The sequence below is a fragment of the Podarcis melisellensis genome, assembly GCF_964234715.1.
Source record: "Podarcis melisellensis genome assembly, chromosome: 16".
Classification (NCBI taxonomy): Eukaryota; Metazoa; Chordata; class Lepidosauria; order Squamata; family Lacertidae; genus Podarcis; species Podarcis melisellensis.
In genome coordinates, this window is record NC_138533.1 from 6,674,741 (window position 1) to 6,687,290 (window position 12,550).

Consider the following 12,550-nt stretch of genomic DNA (forward strand, 5'->3'; position numbering starts at 1 on the left):
TTGCTTGCCTGCATGAAGGCTAGAGGTGCATGAACAAATCAGCCTATTTATGGAAGAAAAAAAATCATATATATTGCTCCATCCACTTTTTATTATGAACCCAGCCAGTATTGGTATGCAGACCCCAAAGTCCATGACTTCCATGTGGATTTTTTTTAATGCAAATTTATGTTGAATTTTGGGGCAAACTGTAATTAAGGTTAGGGGAGTGGGGTGAACAATGGAGCAAAACTGGAACTGACACATTTGCCCATACCTATTTATATAGGGGTTATACACTTAAAAACAAGAAACACGCTATTACACCTACCAGACAAGAACTGGAATTACATTTGGCACGGAGATGTCACCTTAAGGGAGATTTGAAAAGCTAGTTTGGGTGTTCCTCCTTTGGGCAAAACATCTGCAGACTGTTAGGGGAGGCTAAACCTTTGTTTTCATAAGACCAGTGAAGAGAGAAGGGAAGGAGGTGCCAGTGTTCTCACCAGATTTCCTCTAAAGCAAATTTCAGCACCTGTTATATCCTAGAGTACTCCATCTACTGGGAACGCAGTGGATGTAGCCTACCTTGATTTCAGCAAGGCATTTGACAAGGTGCCCCATGATATTCTTGTAAAGAAGCTGGTAAAATGCGGTCTTGACTATGCTACCACTCAGTGGATTTGTAACTGGCTGACTAGCCGAACCCAAAGGGTGCTCATCAATGGTTCCTCTTCATCCTGGAGAAGAGTGACTAGTGGGGTGCCACAGGGTTCTGTCTTGGGCCCAGTCTTATTCAACATCTTTATCAACGACTTGGATGATGGACTCAAGGGCACCCTGATCAAATTTGCAGATGACACCAAACTGGGAGGGGTGGCTAACACCCCAGAGGACAGGATCACACTTCAAAATGACCTTGACAGATTAGAGAACTGGGCCAAAACAAACAAGATGAATTTAAACAGGGAGAAATGTAAAGTATTGGACTTGGGTAAAAAATAAATGAGAGGCACAAATACAAGATGGGTGACACCTGGCTTGAGAGCAGTACGTGTGAAAAGGATCTAGGAGTCTTGGTTGACCACAAACTTGACATGAGCCAACAGTGTGACGCGGCAGCTAAAAAAGCCAATGCAATTCTGGGCTGCATCAATAGGAGTATAGCATCTAGATCAAGGGAAGTAATAGTGCCACTGTATTCTGCTCTGGTCAGACCTCACCTGGAGTACTGTGTCCAGTTCTGGACACCACAGTTCAAGAAGGACACTGACAAACTGGAAAGTGTCCAGAGGAGGGCAACCAAAATGGTCAAAGGCCTGGAAACGATGCCTTATGAGGAATGGCTAAGGGAGCTGGGCATGTTTAGCCTGGAGAAGAGGAGGTTAAGGGGTGATATGATAGCCATGTTCAAATATATAAAAGGATGTCACATAGAGGAGGGAGAAAGGTTGTTTTCTGCTGCTCCAGAGAAGCGGACACGGAGCAATGGGTCCAAACTACAAGAAAGAAGATTCCACCTAAAAATTAGGAAGAACTTCCTGACAGTAAGAGCTGTTTGACAGTGGAATTTGCTGCCAAGGAGTGTGGTGGAGTCTCCTTCTTTGGAGGTCTTTAAGCAGAGGCTTGACAACCATATGTCAGGAGTGCTCTGATGGTGTTTCCTGCTTGGCAGGGGGTTGGACTCGATGGCCCTTGTGGTCTCTTCCAACTCTATGATTCTATGATCCTTTCCCCCAAAGTCAGGCATGTGCTTGTTGGCTGAAGACCCCACATTCAGGCCTCACTGATGTAGACCAAAGGAAAGCAGAGCAATATGTTTAGCACTAGCTTGGCAGACACGCTTAAATATTATGAAACCAAAGTGAGAAGGGAATAAAGGCCACAATGAGCCAATGAGCCAGACGGCAATGAGGACAATAATGGGCAGATGAAGTCAAGGACACTGAGGATATAATGGGCAAATGGAAAAAGAGAGAGAACAAGAGTAGAATAATTGCCTCTACCCTGTGTTCTTGTGCTTTTGTAAAATATGCATTCAAATGAATAATGCCGAACTTTGAAGTAAACATGAGTGTCTTTGCCCCAGGGGCTGTAGGAACAGGACCAACGTGCTGGGGCAGATCCGGGAGCATACTAAACAAATTAGTTGTTGCCTTTCAAGATGAAGATGGATAGCTTTTGCCTGTGGCTTTTACAGCACAAACAGATATTATAAATACAAGAGGAGACATTATTGGAAGGGGCAGACTTCCAATGGGTAGACATTAGCCACAATGTGTGTGTGTGTGTGTGTGTTCCACACGTACACACATGTAATAACAGACTTGTTTGGGTAGTAGGTTACCTGAGCTTCCTTCCTCTAAAATTAAAACAAAAACAAAATCTTGTTTTCCATCATGCCCTCAACTTTTCCTTTTGTTGCTTCCCTCTCAGTTGCAGAGCATTTAACACCCCATCGAGATGACAATGTTGATGAGCGGGTTCCACAAATCTAACCAAATTGCTTGATCATAGAATCATGATGAGTTGGAGGCCACCTCAAATGTCATCTAGGTAAGAACAGCCCTGCTGCTGGGTCAGGCCAGAGGCTTCACAATGGGCAACCAGATACCTAATGGTGAGTCCGAAAGCAGAACCTGAGCACTGAGTCCTCCCACTTGTGATTCCCAACGACTGGAATTCAGGGAGAAATAAAAAAATCCTTTGTGTGGGAAAAGAGTACTCTATTTATGTATGCCACTACAGCTGTGAGAATGTTGATTGCACAAAATTGGAAGACTGGAGAAACACCAACTAAAGAGAGCCAGTGTGGTGTAGTGGTTAAGAGCGGTAGTCACATAATCTGGGGAACCGGGTTCTCGTCTCCGCTCCTCCACATGCAGCTGCTGGATGACCTTGGGCCAGTCACACTTCTTTGAAGTTTCTCAGCCCCACTCACCTCACAGAGTCTTTGTTGTGGGGGAGGAAGGGAAAGGAGAATGTTAGCCACTTTGAGACTCCTGAAAGGGAGTGAAAGGCGGGATATCAAATCCAAACTCTTCTTCTTCTTCTTCTAAAGAACAATGGAAAGGGAAGTTGATGAACTATGCAGAACTGTCAAAAATGACAGACAGACTACGAGAAAAAGACAACAGTGACTTTGAAAAAGAATGGGAACCATTTATATTATATTTGCAGAAACAAAGAAAGTATATAGACTTGATGGCAGGATTTAAATAAACATTCACATTGTTAGTATTAGAAAATGTGTAGAAGATAGAGAAATAGTATGGTGTATTCACCATTATTTTTATGTTTTTAGGTTTGTTGTTATTGTATAAATATGTTATTAGTACTTTTTCTTTTAGGAGGTAGGAAGGTGGGTGAAAGGAGAAACAAACCAGAAGTTGGGGTAAGCCTAGGAGGGGAGGGAGGGAGGAATGCATAGTAAATATTATGGATATGAGATGTATGTAATGAATGAAAAAGAAAACTGAATAATAATAATAATAATAATAATAATAATAATAATAATAATAATAAATCTTTTGTGTGTGGGCCTTTATCCATGCCATGTATAAATTTATACAGGTTTAGACCTAAAGGAACCAACATCCAGCCTCACAAAGCAAAATATCTGGAGAGCACCAGTTTGATGAAGGCTGCCTTGAGAACATAAGAAGAACCCTACTGGACCTGACCAATGGCCCATCCATTCCAGCGTCCTGTTCACACACTGGCCAACCTGAAGCCCCAGTGAGAAGACCGGAAGAAGATCCCAAAGGACAACAGCAACTTCCTCTCCTTCCCAACAAATTGTATATCAGTTTTATAGTGGAAGCCCACCTTTTTCGGATAAACAACACCAAGGAGAATAAAGCTATCAAATGACTATGGTTAGCCAAGAAGGCTACGTATATATTATCTTCAGGGTGAAGAAGGGGTGAGAGTTTTTTTGTGTTAATACCCTGTTTGTGTGCATCTCATTGACCACTTTGGGAAATAGGATGGTAGACTAGATGGGCATTTGACCACATCTAGCATACGGTTACTGTTTTGTTCCATTCATGTTTCTTTATATAATTGTTTAAATTTGTTTTTATAATTGTCAATTATATTATTGGAACTCACCCTGGAGAAGGTCCATAGCTCAGAAACAGAGCATCTGCTTTGCAAAGAGAAGGCTCCAGGTTCAATCTCAGGTGTCTCCAAGAAGGGCTGGGAAATATTCCCTGCCACAAAACCCGGAGAGCTGTTGCCAGTCAGTGTTGATGGAACAAGGCAGCTTCCTATCTTCCTGGGGACATTGTGGTGAAGGTCAGGTAAGAAATCTTGGGTTGCATCCGACTACGTTCTACTCCAGTAGAATGTCTACTCATTGGAATTAATGAACCTAAATTAGTCGTGCCTATTAACTTCAGTGGGTCTACTCTGGGTAGGACTTAGTTAGGGGCAATCCCTTATAAATAAATAAAAAATGAGAGTTTCATGGAAGAGGGCATCTACCTATCTGTTGGGTTTGAACCCTGAACAGAAACATTCCTCGCTGTCCTGATAAGTTACCGATCCCATGTCTTTATGGCATAGGCAAATGTGTTTCTGGAAAATAAGCAACATGATTATAATTTTGACCCCTCCCCGCTTAAAAAAGCACTTCCACAATCCCTGTCCTGTGTCAAAATGAGAAGCCATATATCAAGTATACACAAACAATAAAAAAGCATTTTTACTAATTTGTTGGTAAGTTTGGGTTTTATTGAATGGCACATGAAAGTGTAACAGTGAGAGAAGTCTTCATCATTCCACACGGGCAACCTTTCAGCCCCGCCTTTCCTTTTCCTTCAACCAGCTTCTGCCCACCCCTCCAGGTAGAGCCACAAGTCAAAAAGGCAAAGGGGTCAGTTTCATCTCGAGTCTTGAAAAAGATGCAATTGTCACTGGGTGAAAATGATGGCTGTCAGGTTTTGTTCCCTTAGCATGGGGGAAAGAGAGTCCTGGCTCAGTGTTTCAGAAGTGCCGAGTGCCCAAACCACTCATGAAACCAATGAAAGGAGTTTTTTGGTCCTCAGCCTTTCTGAAACCATGTTTAGCCCTGGATTTGCTGCTCTGCCTTTGATCCCATGGGTGCTCTTGCTGAGATTAGCAGGGCCATCCGCAACTTCCGCCATAGCCTCCTCCATAGCCTCCTCCATAGCCTCCTCCATAGCTTCCACCACAGCGTCCTCCATAGCTTCCACCACAGCTTCCTCCATAGCTTCCGCCATATCTTCTTGAAGGAGAGTTGAGCCGAGCTCCGTACCCCAATCTGTAGGCACTGGGGTCATAGCAGCCCCCTCTGCGACTGTACCGGTAACCGTAACTGCACGGTGGCATGCAAGCTGGGCCATAGCCGTAGCCACCGGAACCATAACCACCGCAGCCAGAACTGTAACCATAGCCACAGCTAGTGCCACTGGAATAGCCATAGCCACCGCCATAGCCACCAGGTTGGTAGCATGGTTGATAACAAGGCTGATAGCAGCTTGATTGCCTATAGAGCATCATCTTTCTAAATGGGGAGGTGGGTCTGTAATAGAAGAGAGAAAGTCAACAGAATTAATTTGGGTGGTGCTTAATTCATTTTCGAATATATTTTATATTCCGCCCTTGTCCATTGATCTCACGGCAGGTTACATCAATAGATACATACAATCAAATAATAAAATCAGTTGTATCTAACATGGGTCTGGGTTGCATCTAACGTAGGTCACACTCACACAATGCATTCAAAGCACAATAACGATGCTTTAAAAACAATTGTGGCCTCCCCCAAAAGGATTTTGGGAGTTTTAGTTTGATAAGGGTGCTGAAGGTTGTTTGGTGGCTCCTACTGCTCTCAGAGAGTTAACCACTCCTAGAGTCTTTTAGCAAACAATCCCTTTTCCCAGGGAATTTTGGATATTGTAGCTCCATGAGGGGAATATAGAGGTTGCCTAACAACTCATCAAACCCACAGCAAACTACAGCTCTACTGCTGCGCTTCCCTGAAGACCCTGTCATTCTGGTCCTTTAAAAAAAACACACCACATGAATATTTGGTGAAGCAGACAAGCAGGAGTCTCCACTATTAATCATTATAACTGCAATTGTAGAAATGCAATTAAAGCATCTTAAACAAGTCAAGCTTCTACAGTTTATGTTTAAGCTATTTTGCAATGATTTCCTTAGGAGCTCCCCCTCTCACTGTAAAATTTCTGGTTATGGTTCCAAACATGTGAAGTACAATCTTTCTTAAATGCGTTGTGTAACCCTATACATGTCTACTCAGGTCCCGCTGAGTTTGACAAGGCTTCTTGGCAGGTTATTCCTATTGAGTTCAGTAGGACTTTTAGCTTCAAGACACACTTACCATGGAGTAAGTCCCATTGACTTGAATTGGACCCGCTTCTCCATATATGGGAATGGGATTGTATTGTGCACCCTAAGTATCTGCAAGATCTCCTGCCCCTGTACAGACCTATAGGACAATTTAGATCACCTGTGGAAATTCAACTGGGGGGCACTGCATCCTGCAGAATTTCAAATGGCAGCGACTCCAAATTTGGGATTTTCAACACTTGGCCCTGCACTTTGGAGTATTCTTCCCTCTGATCCATAATAGATTCCCCAGTAAGTCAGTAAGGGAACATTTCTGTAAGTCCTGTTTACCTGCATTTATCCCTCTCTTATTGAGCCTATGCTTTTCTTTTTTCTGTGTTTTACACATATGTGTTTTATGTTTATATTGCAATGGCCATTGGCTACAAACAGCAAACTTTGGGTAGAAGTGACTCTGATCCATAAAATTAGACTGCTTGTTATCTGTTTGAATCCCCCAAGTCTGTTTAATTTTCTTTTAAATACTGTTATGCTTTCTTCTTTACTGTTTTCATAATGGATTTTTGTTTTGCTTGACGTTGTTGTTTTTTTGAATTTTTTTGAAACATTACATTGCTTAGAAATGCTTTCAAATAAATAAAATGCTATAAATAAGTACACAGGAAGCCGGTATGAAGATCATTAGTGATCTTTTCAGTTCAAATCACACCATGGGGATCTATGGGTCTCCCTCCTTTTGGCTTCAGATCATGGTGTGAAACTGGAGGACTCGTCTATTTCTTCATTTTCATTTTCTACAGTCATCCAAGAATTCACACTCCATTTCCCCCTAAAGCAAAATTCTAGGCAATTAGGAAGTTTCCTCCTAGGGTGGCTAGAAGACAGGGCTTCTGTACCTTTGATGGTGGACTAGAATAAGATGTAGCTTCTCAATGAAACTCCCTCTTCAACACAAAAATGTTCAGGAGCCCTCTCCTCTTTTCCATCTGACCACCCTCAAATGAAACACTGAGGATTTTATTTTATTTTCAGAATGAGAATATTGATGAGACGAGCAAAAGTTTCTCTGGTAAGGTTTCCACACAGCCATGGGTTGATAGTTGAGTTTGTTGCAACGTAACATGAAGATTACTCTGTGGGCGAGACCTGAAGGAGGACTTTTGAGCAAGCCAACCCATTTTCAGTACAATTCAATCCTACATCTCAGGGACATTGTCTTCATAATCCACTCCCCACCCAAGGTGTTCAGACAGCAAAGCAACATTTTAAAATCTTTTGTCAATAAATCAAGTCAAATTGCACTTACCGACTTCAAGGAGTAGATGAAGTTGAGAGGAAGAGTTTTTTTGTGAAAATCATAGTTGACACTCTTATATATGTTCCTAATGCACCCTTAGGGGGCTGTGAAGCAGCTTCTTTGTTCTACAACTCTTAATTATCCAGGCAACCAGAAGATGCTACGTGTAACTTCTCAAACTGCTGTAATTATTTTCCCTTCTCATTTGAAATTATTACTTGATCATCCAAGCCCTGTGTAATGCAGCATTCTGGTCACACCCCATACAGATTTAATGCAAACTTCTCGGTTTCAAAGCAATACCAGAAGGTATCAAAGAACTTTATAGTCAATAGAGCACAGTAATCTTCAAAGCATCTCTGCAGCACAGTTTATTAAAAAAGCACAGGCAGAGATAAGAGCTGAAATAAAGAAAAGTAAATGATTCAGGGCTTGGATTGCAAATCTTTACAGACAATGCATGTCTACATTTCTACTTGCTTGTTCCACATATGGTTGCGGTGTGTGAATGGCAGCAAGATATGTGAAAATGTGATGCACATGACAATTGCTAACTGTCACAAAAATCTGATTCCTTCTTATCCCAAGATTGCTTCCATTATTATTATTATTATTATTATTATTATTATTATTATTATTATTATTAATTATCATCATCATTATTATTATTCTGCCTCTATCACCTGTCATTCAACCAAACCATTGGTAACTCACTCTGGAAAGAGTTTTCTTGCTGTTAATGGTTGTCTAGTGAATTTATATACTGCCCTATACCCAGAGATCTATTGAATGTGACACTGAAAACATTCATTTATGTTTTATTCTTTTTTTATTGCATTTATATCCCACCTTCCCTGAGGAGCTCAAAGTGGAGCACATGGTTCTCCACCTCCTAAATTAATCCCCACAACAACCCCGCAAGGTAGGTTAGGCTGAGAGATAGTGACTGGCCCAAGGTAGCCCAATGAGCTTCGTAGCCAAGTGGGGATTTGAACACTGGTTCTTTAGGTCCTAGTCCAAAAGCCTAACCATTACACCACACTTGTACTTGTAGGATAAGGCTCCCAATTGCTACTAAACCTGTTCTCCCTCCACCGTCAGAGGAGGGTGCTGTTGTTCTCAGCTCTTGCTTGTAGACTTTCCAGATTCATGTGGTTGGCCGCTGTGAGAACAGGAAACTGGACTAGATCATGCAGTCATTGAATTGTAAAGTTGGAAGTGACCCTGAAGATCATCTAGCCCCAATCCCTTGCAATACAGGAATGTGCAGCTGTCCCATACAGTGAGCGAACTTGCAACCTTGGCATTATGATCACCATGCGCTAACCAACAGAGCTGGGCAACTGGCTTGATCCAGTAGGCTCTTCTTGCTTCAAATGATTCCAAAAAGGAAAGACCATCTCCCATTTAAATGCTTGAAAGCATTAAGAAATGTTGGCAAACCTCAACTACAAGGACCCTTGAATTGTCAGTGGCCAAATCTGACAAACGTGTTCCTCTAAGCCCTTTTAAAAGCCATTCAAATTGGCGGCCACCACTATTTCCTGTGGCACTAAATTTATGAATGAGCACTGTGAACAAGAGCTTCCTTTTGTCTGTTCTCAGACTCCCACTATTCAACTTCTTTTGATGACCCTATTGAGTTCTAGTAGTGTGATGAGTGTGGCAGGTGGTGGTGACAAGAGATGAAGTTTTAGGCCAGTGATAGAAAACCTCCAAATGTTCCTCTACTCCAGTTCCCATGAGCCCTAGTTTTCAGGGCAGCTTCCAGATGAGGAGGGACTCATTAGGTCCACAGGTTGCAGGTTATCCAGCCCTGGTATTGAAGGATAAGTATTGTTGAAGAACAATGGTTTCTGGATTAGACTTGGAATTAAGCAGTTGGTTTTTTGATAGGGGGGTGGATCACTCAGGGGAAACCCAGTATGTGAGGTAGAACACTAAGCTAGGATTCCTCTCCCCTACATCTAGTTTATAGATGATGATGATGATGATGATGATGAAGATTAAGGAGTCATACAATTTCCCCACCAGTAATTTGCAGGCAACTTCAGCCTTTTCAGATCCAGGGCCCTCTTTTAACACACACATACATTTGGGATCCCAATTCTTAATCTTTTTACCATATATTTGCTTGGCGGTAGTGCTCCTTTTCTAATTGACTCACTAGTGGATCCTGGCGCAGCAGTTGAAAACTAGTGCTTTATTACATATCCCTGAAGTAGGACCCAAATTTCCTTCACTTTCTGCTCCTTTCCCAAAGAGACAGCCTCTCCCATCTCATTCTCTACACTAGAAGGCACAGTTGCCCTCTAGTGACACCTCAGAAGAGCAACTGGTTCTTCTTCCAGGGTGTGTCGGCTAGACTCCCTTTGCCACCTTGAGACTGACACACCAAAGATTTGGTGGGGGCTGTGAGATATTTTCAGTACAATACAGCCCCGAGGGCACTCTTAGCATTGTCATATAAAGAGGATGTTGTTGGGATCTCTTTCTCCATATTAATATTGTGGTGATTCATGAAGCTGCCCCATCAGGAAGCCTCCTAATCTCCTGTCACATCCCCACATGTGTCATTTGCAAATATGATATGACTTGTGTCCTGTTGGAATGACACCTCAGTTGTTGATTTAACTTTCCATCACTGATGAAGGATGATCTATATTTATTTAACATTTATTCTCTGGTTTCCCAAAATTCTAGAGGCTGTACAAAACCTAAGAACATAAGAAGAGCCCCACTGGATCAGTTCCACTTTCCATCTTCTCACCCACTAGGATTTCTCTGTCTTCTTCTTGTTTTCCCTCTTGCTTCAAACTTAGCTGAAGACGCCCTTTTATTATGTTTAACCTCTCTTGCAAGCCTGAGCTTATTCTGAGCCTTGGCCCACCTGGCCTTCTCTCTACAACTGTTGGCTAATCATGTACAGTGGTACCTCGGGTTAAGTACTTAATTCATTCCGGAGGTCCGTTCTTAACCTGAAACTGTTCTTAACCTGAAGCACCACTTTAGCTAATGGGGCCTCCCGTTGCTGCCGCGCTGCTGGAGTACAATTTCTGTTCTCATCATGAAACAAAGTTCTTAACCCAAGGTACTATTTCTGGGTTAGCAGAGTCTGTAACCTGAAGCATATGTAACCTGAAGTGTATGTAACCTGAAGGTACCACTGTATACTCTTCCTTCATGATTTCCCCCCATTTCTTATACATGCCCTTCTTAAATCTCAGCTCATTTGTAATCTGTTTATGCATCCACAGTCGTTTCTTTAAATGTCTCCCACTTTTCTTTCTTGTTGGAATTGTCTGCATTTGTACCTACTATATTTCACCTTTATTCATTGTCCATCCAGGATATTGGACTAGGTTGGCCATTGTATTGAGGCATCAGGCTCTTCTTATAGTCCTTATGACCACAACATCAAGGAGAACATGCCCCTGTTATCACCAGAGAAATAAACACACCCCATGTTTTTGGCTCTATGAATCCATCTTGGGTGGCCTTGCATGGCATAGCTCATAGCTTCTCTGAGTTATTCAAGCCCCTTCACCACAGCAAGGCAGTGATCCACGAAAGGGGTCATGCTTCCTACTGGAATCAATTAATACCTTCCAGTGATCGGACAGCCAGTAATTGCAAACAGGGAAATACAGCAATGTCCATATCCCATTATAATTGTATTACATTTATAACATTAGCCAATTCATTTATAATTGTAATAATTGTATTATTGCCATGTCCGTGAGGTGCGTTGTCATGCATATGAGTGTGCTAAGCACATCGGTTCTGAAAGTGTCAATTGTGGCTATGTTCAACTCTCCAGCCATCTATATAATCTCGCAAGGTGAACACGAACCAATCAGACACTTCTCTGCAGCTTCACCCACCTCATGTTGCTGTGAGAATATAATGGGATAGCCTCTGAACAAGTTTTAAAGTGGATGATCGAGGTATTATTCACAAGGCTTTGAAGTTTGCACATGCATCCAGGTCATTGCTTGTGCAGGCATGTGAGCGTCTAGTTTTGGACTGGCGAAATAAATATTCACATATCCAACCATCCATATGTTTTACTGGGTAAGTGAGAGCTAGTGTAGTTGTTGGAGGGCTAGACTAAGACCTGGGAGAGGCCAGAGCTCAATTTCCCACTCAGACATGAAGTGGTACTCAAGTTATTGAAACACAGATGTTTTTAGAGGCATTCCCCAATGGATTTAAGTCAGTGGAAGACATAGAATGAGAGCCAGAGGTGGTGAAGTGGTTTGAGTGTTGGACTAGTACCTAGAGACAAGGGTTCATGCAGCCATGATGTTCACTGGGTGACTTTAGGTCCGTCACTGTCTCTCAGCCTAACCTATTTGACAGGGTTGCTGTAAGGATAAAATAGGCCAAACAATTTCGATACTGCCTGGATGAAGACGTCAGCAAGGCATTAAATGATAAGAGAAAAAGGAATGACAATAATAAATTGAATATGCAAAGCACATTCTGCACAATTTGTCCTCACAGTAACCTCAGGAGGTTGTTCCAGTTTGGATGGTTGTTCCAGTTTCCTGACGCAAGGCTGGAAGATGTTCTCAGAGAGAGATGAAAGTGAGAGACAAAGAGATAAAGATCCAGAACATAAGAACATGTAGATTTGCCATCCTTCAATAGTTTCTCATTGGTTACGTTCATTCTTGAATTGGACCACCAGCACATGAACCACTCAGAGCCCTTGCTTGTACCTTCCAGATTCCAGTTGGCTGAGTAACTCCAAGTGAAACCAACTGAGATTGAAACAAGGCTGTTATGAAAACATAATTATCATCCACTGACAGGGAAAAGATCCCGGACCGAGTGTGACAGTGCTCTGGAATGTTTTCCTCTCTTCGCAACACACCATTCCTCCAAGGTACTTCTTGCCTCAGGAAGTTGTGAAGAAATCACTTACATACA

The 12,550-nt window shown here is 42.2% G+C and overlaps 1 long non-coding RNA gene across 1 annotated transcript; it reads right to left on the reverse strand.

Moving 5' to 3' along the window:
- Positions 1 to 4,694: 4,694 nt before the first annotated feature.
- Positions 4,695 to 8,206, reverse strand: LOC309358733. The gene is made up of 2 exons (XR_014163535.1): positions 7,625 to 8,206; positions 4,695 to 5,527 (listed from the first exon to the last, which is right to left on the reverse strand). It is a non-coding gene; the product is annotated as an uncharacterized lncRNA (long non-coding RNA).
- Positions 8,207 to 12,550: the final 4,344 nt, after the last annotated feature.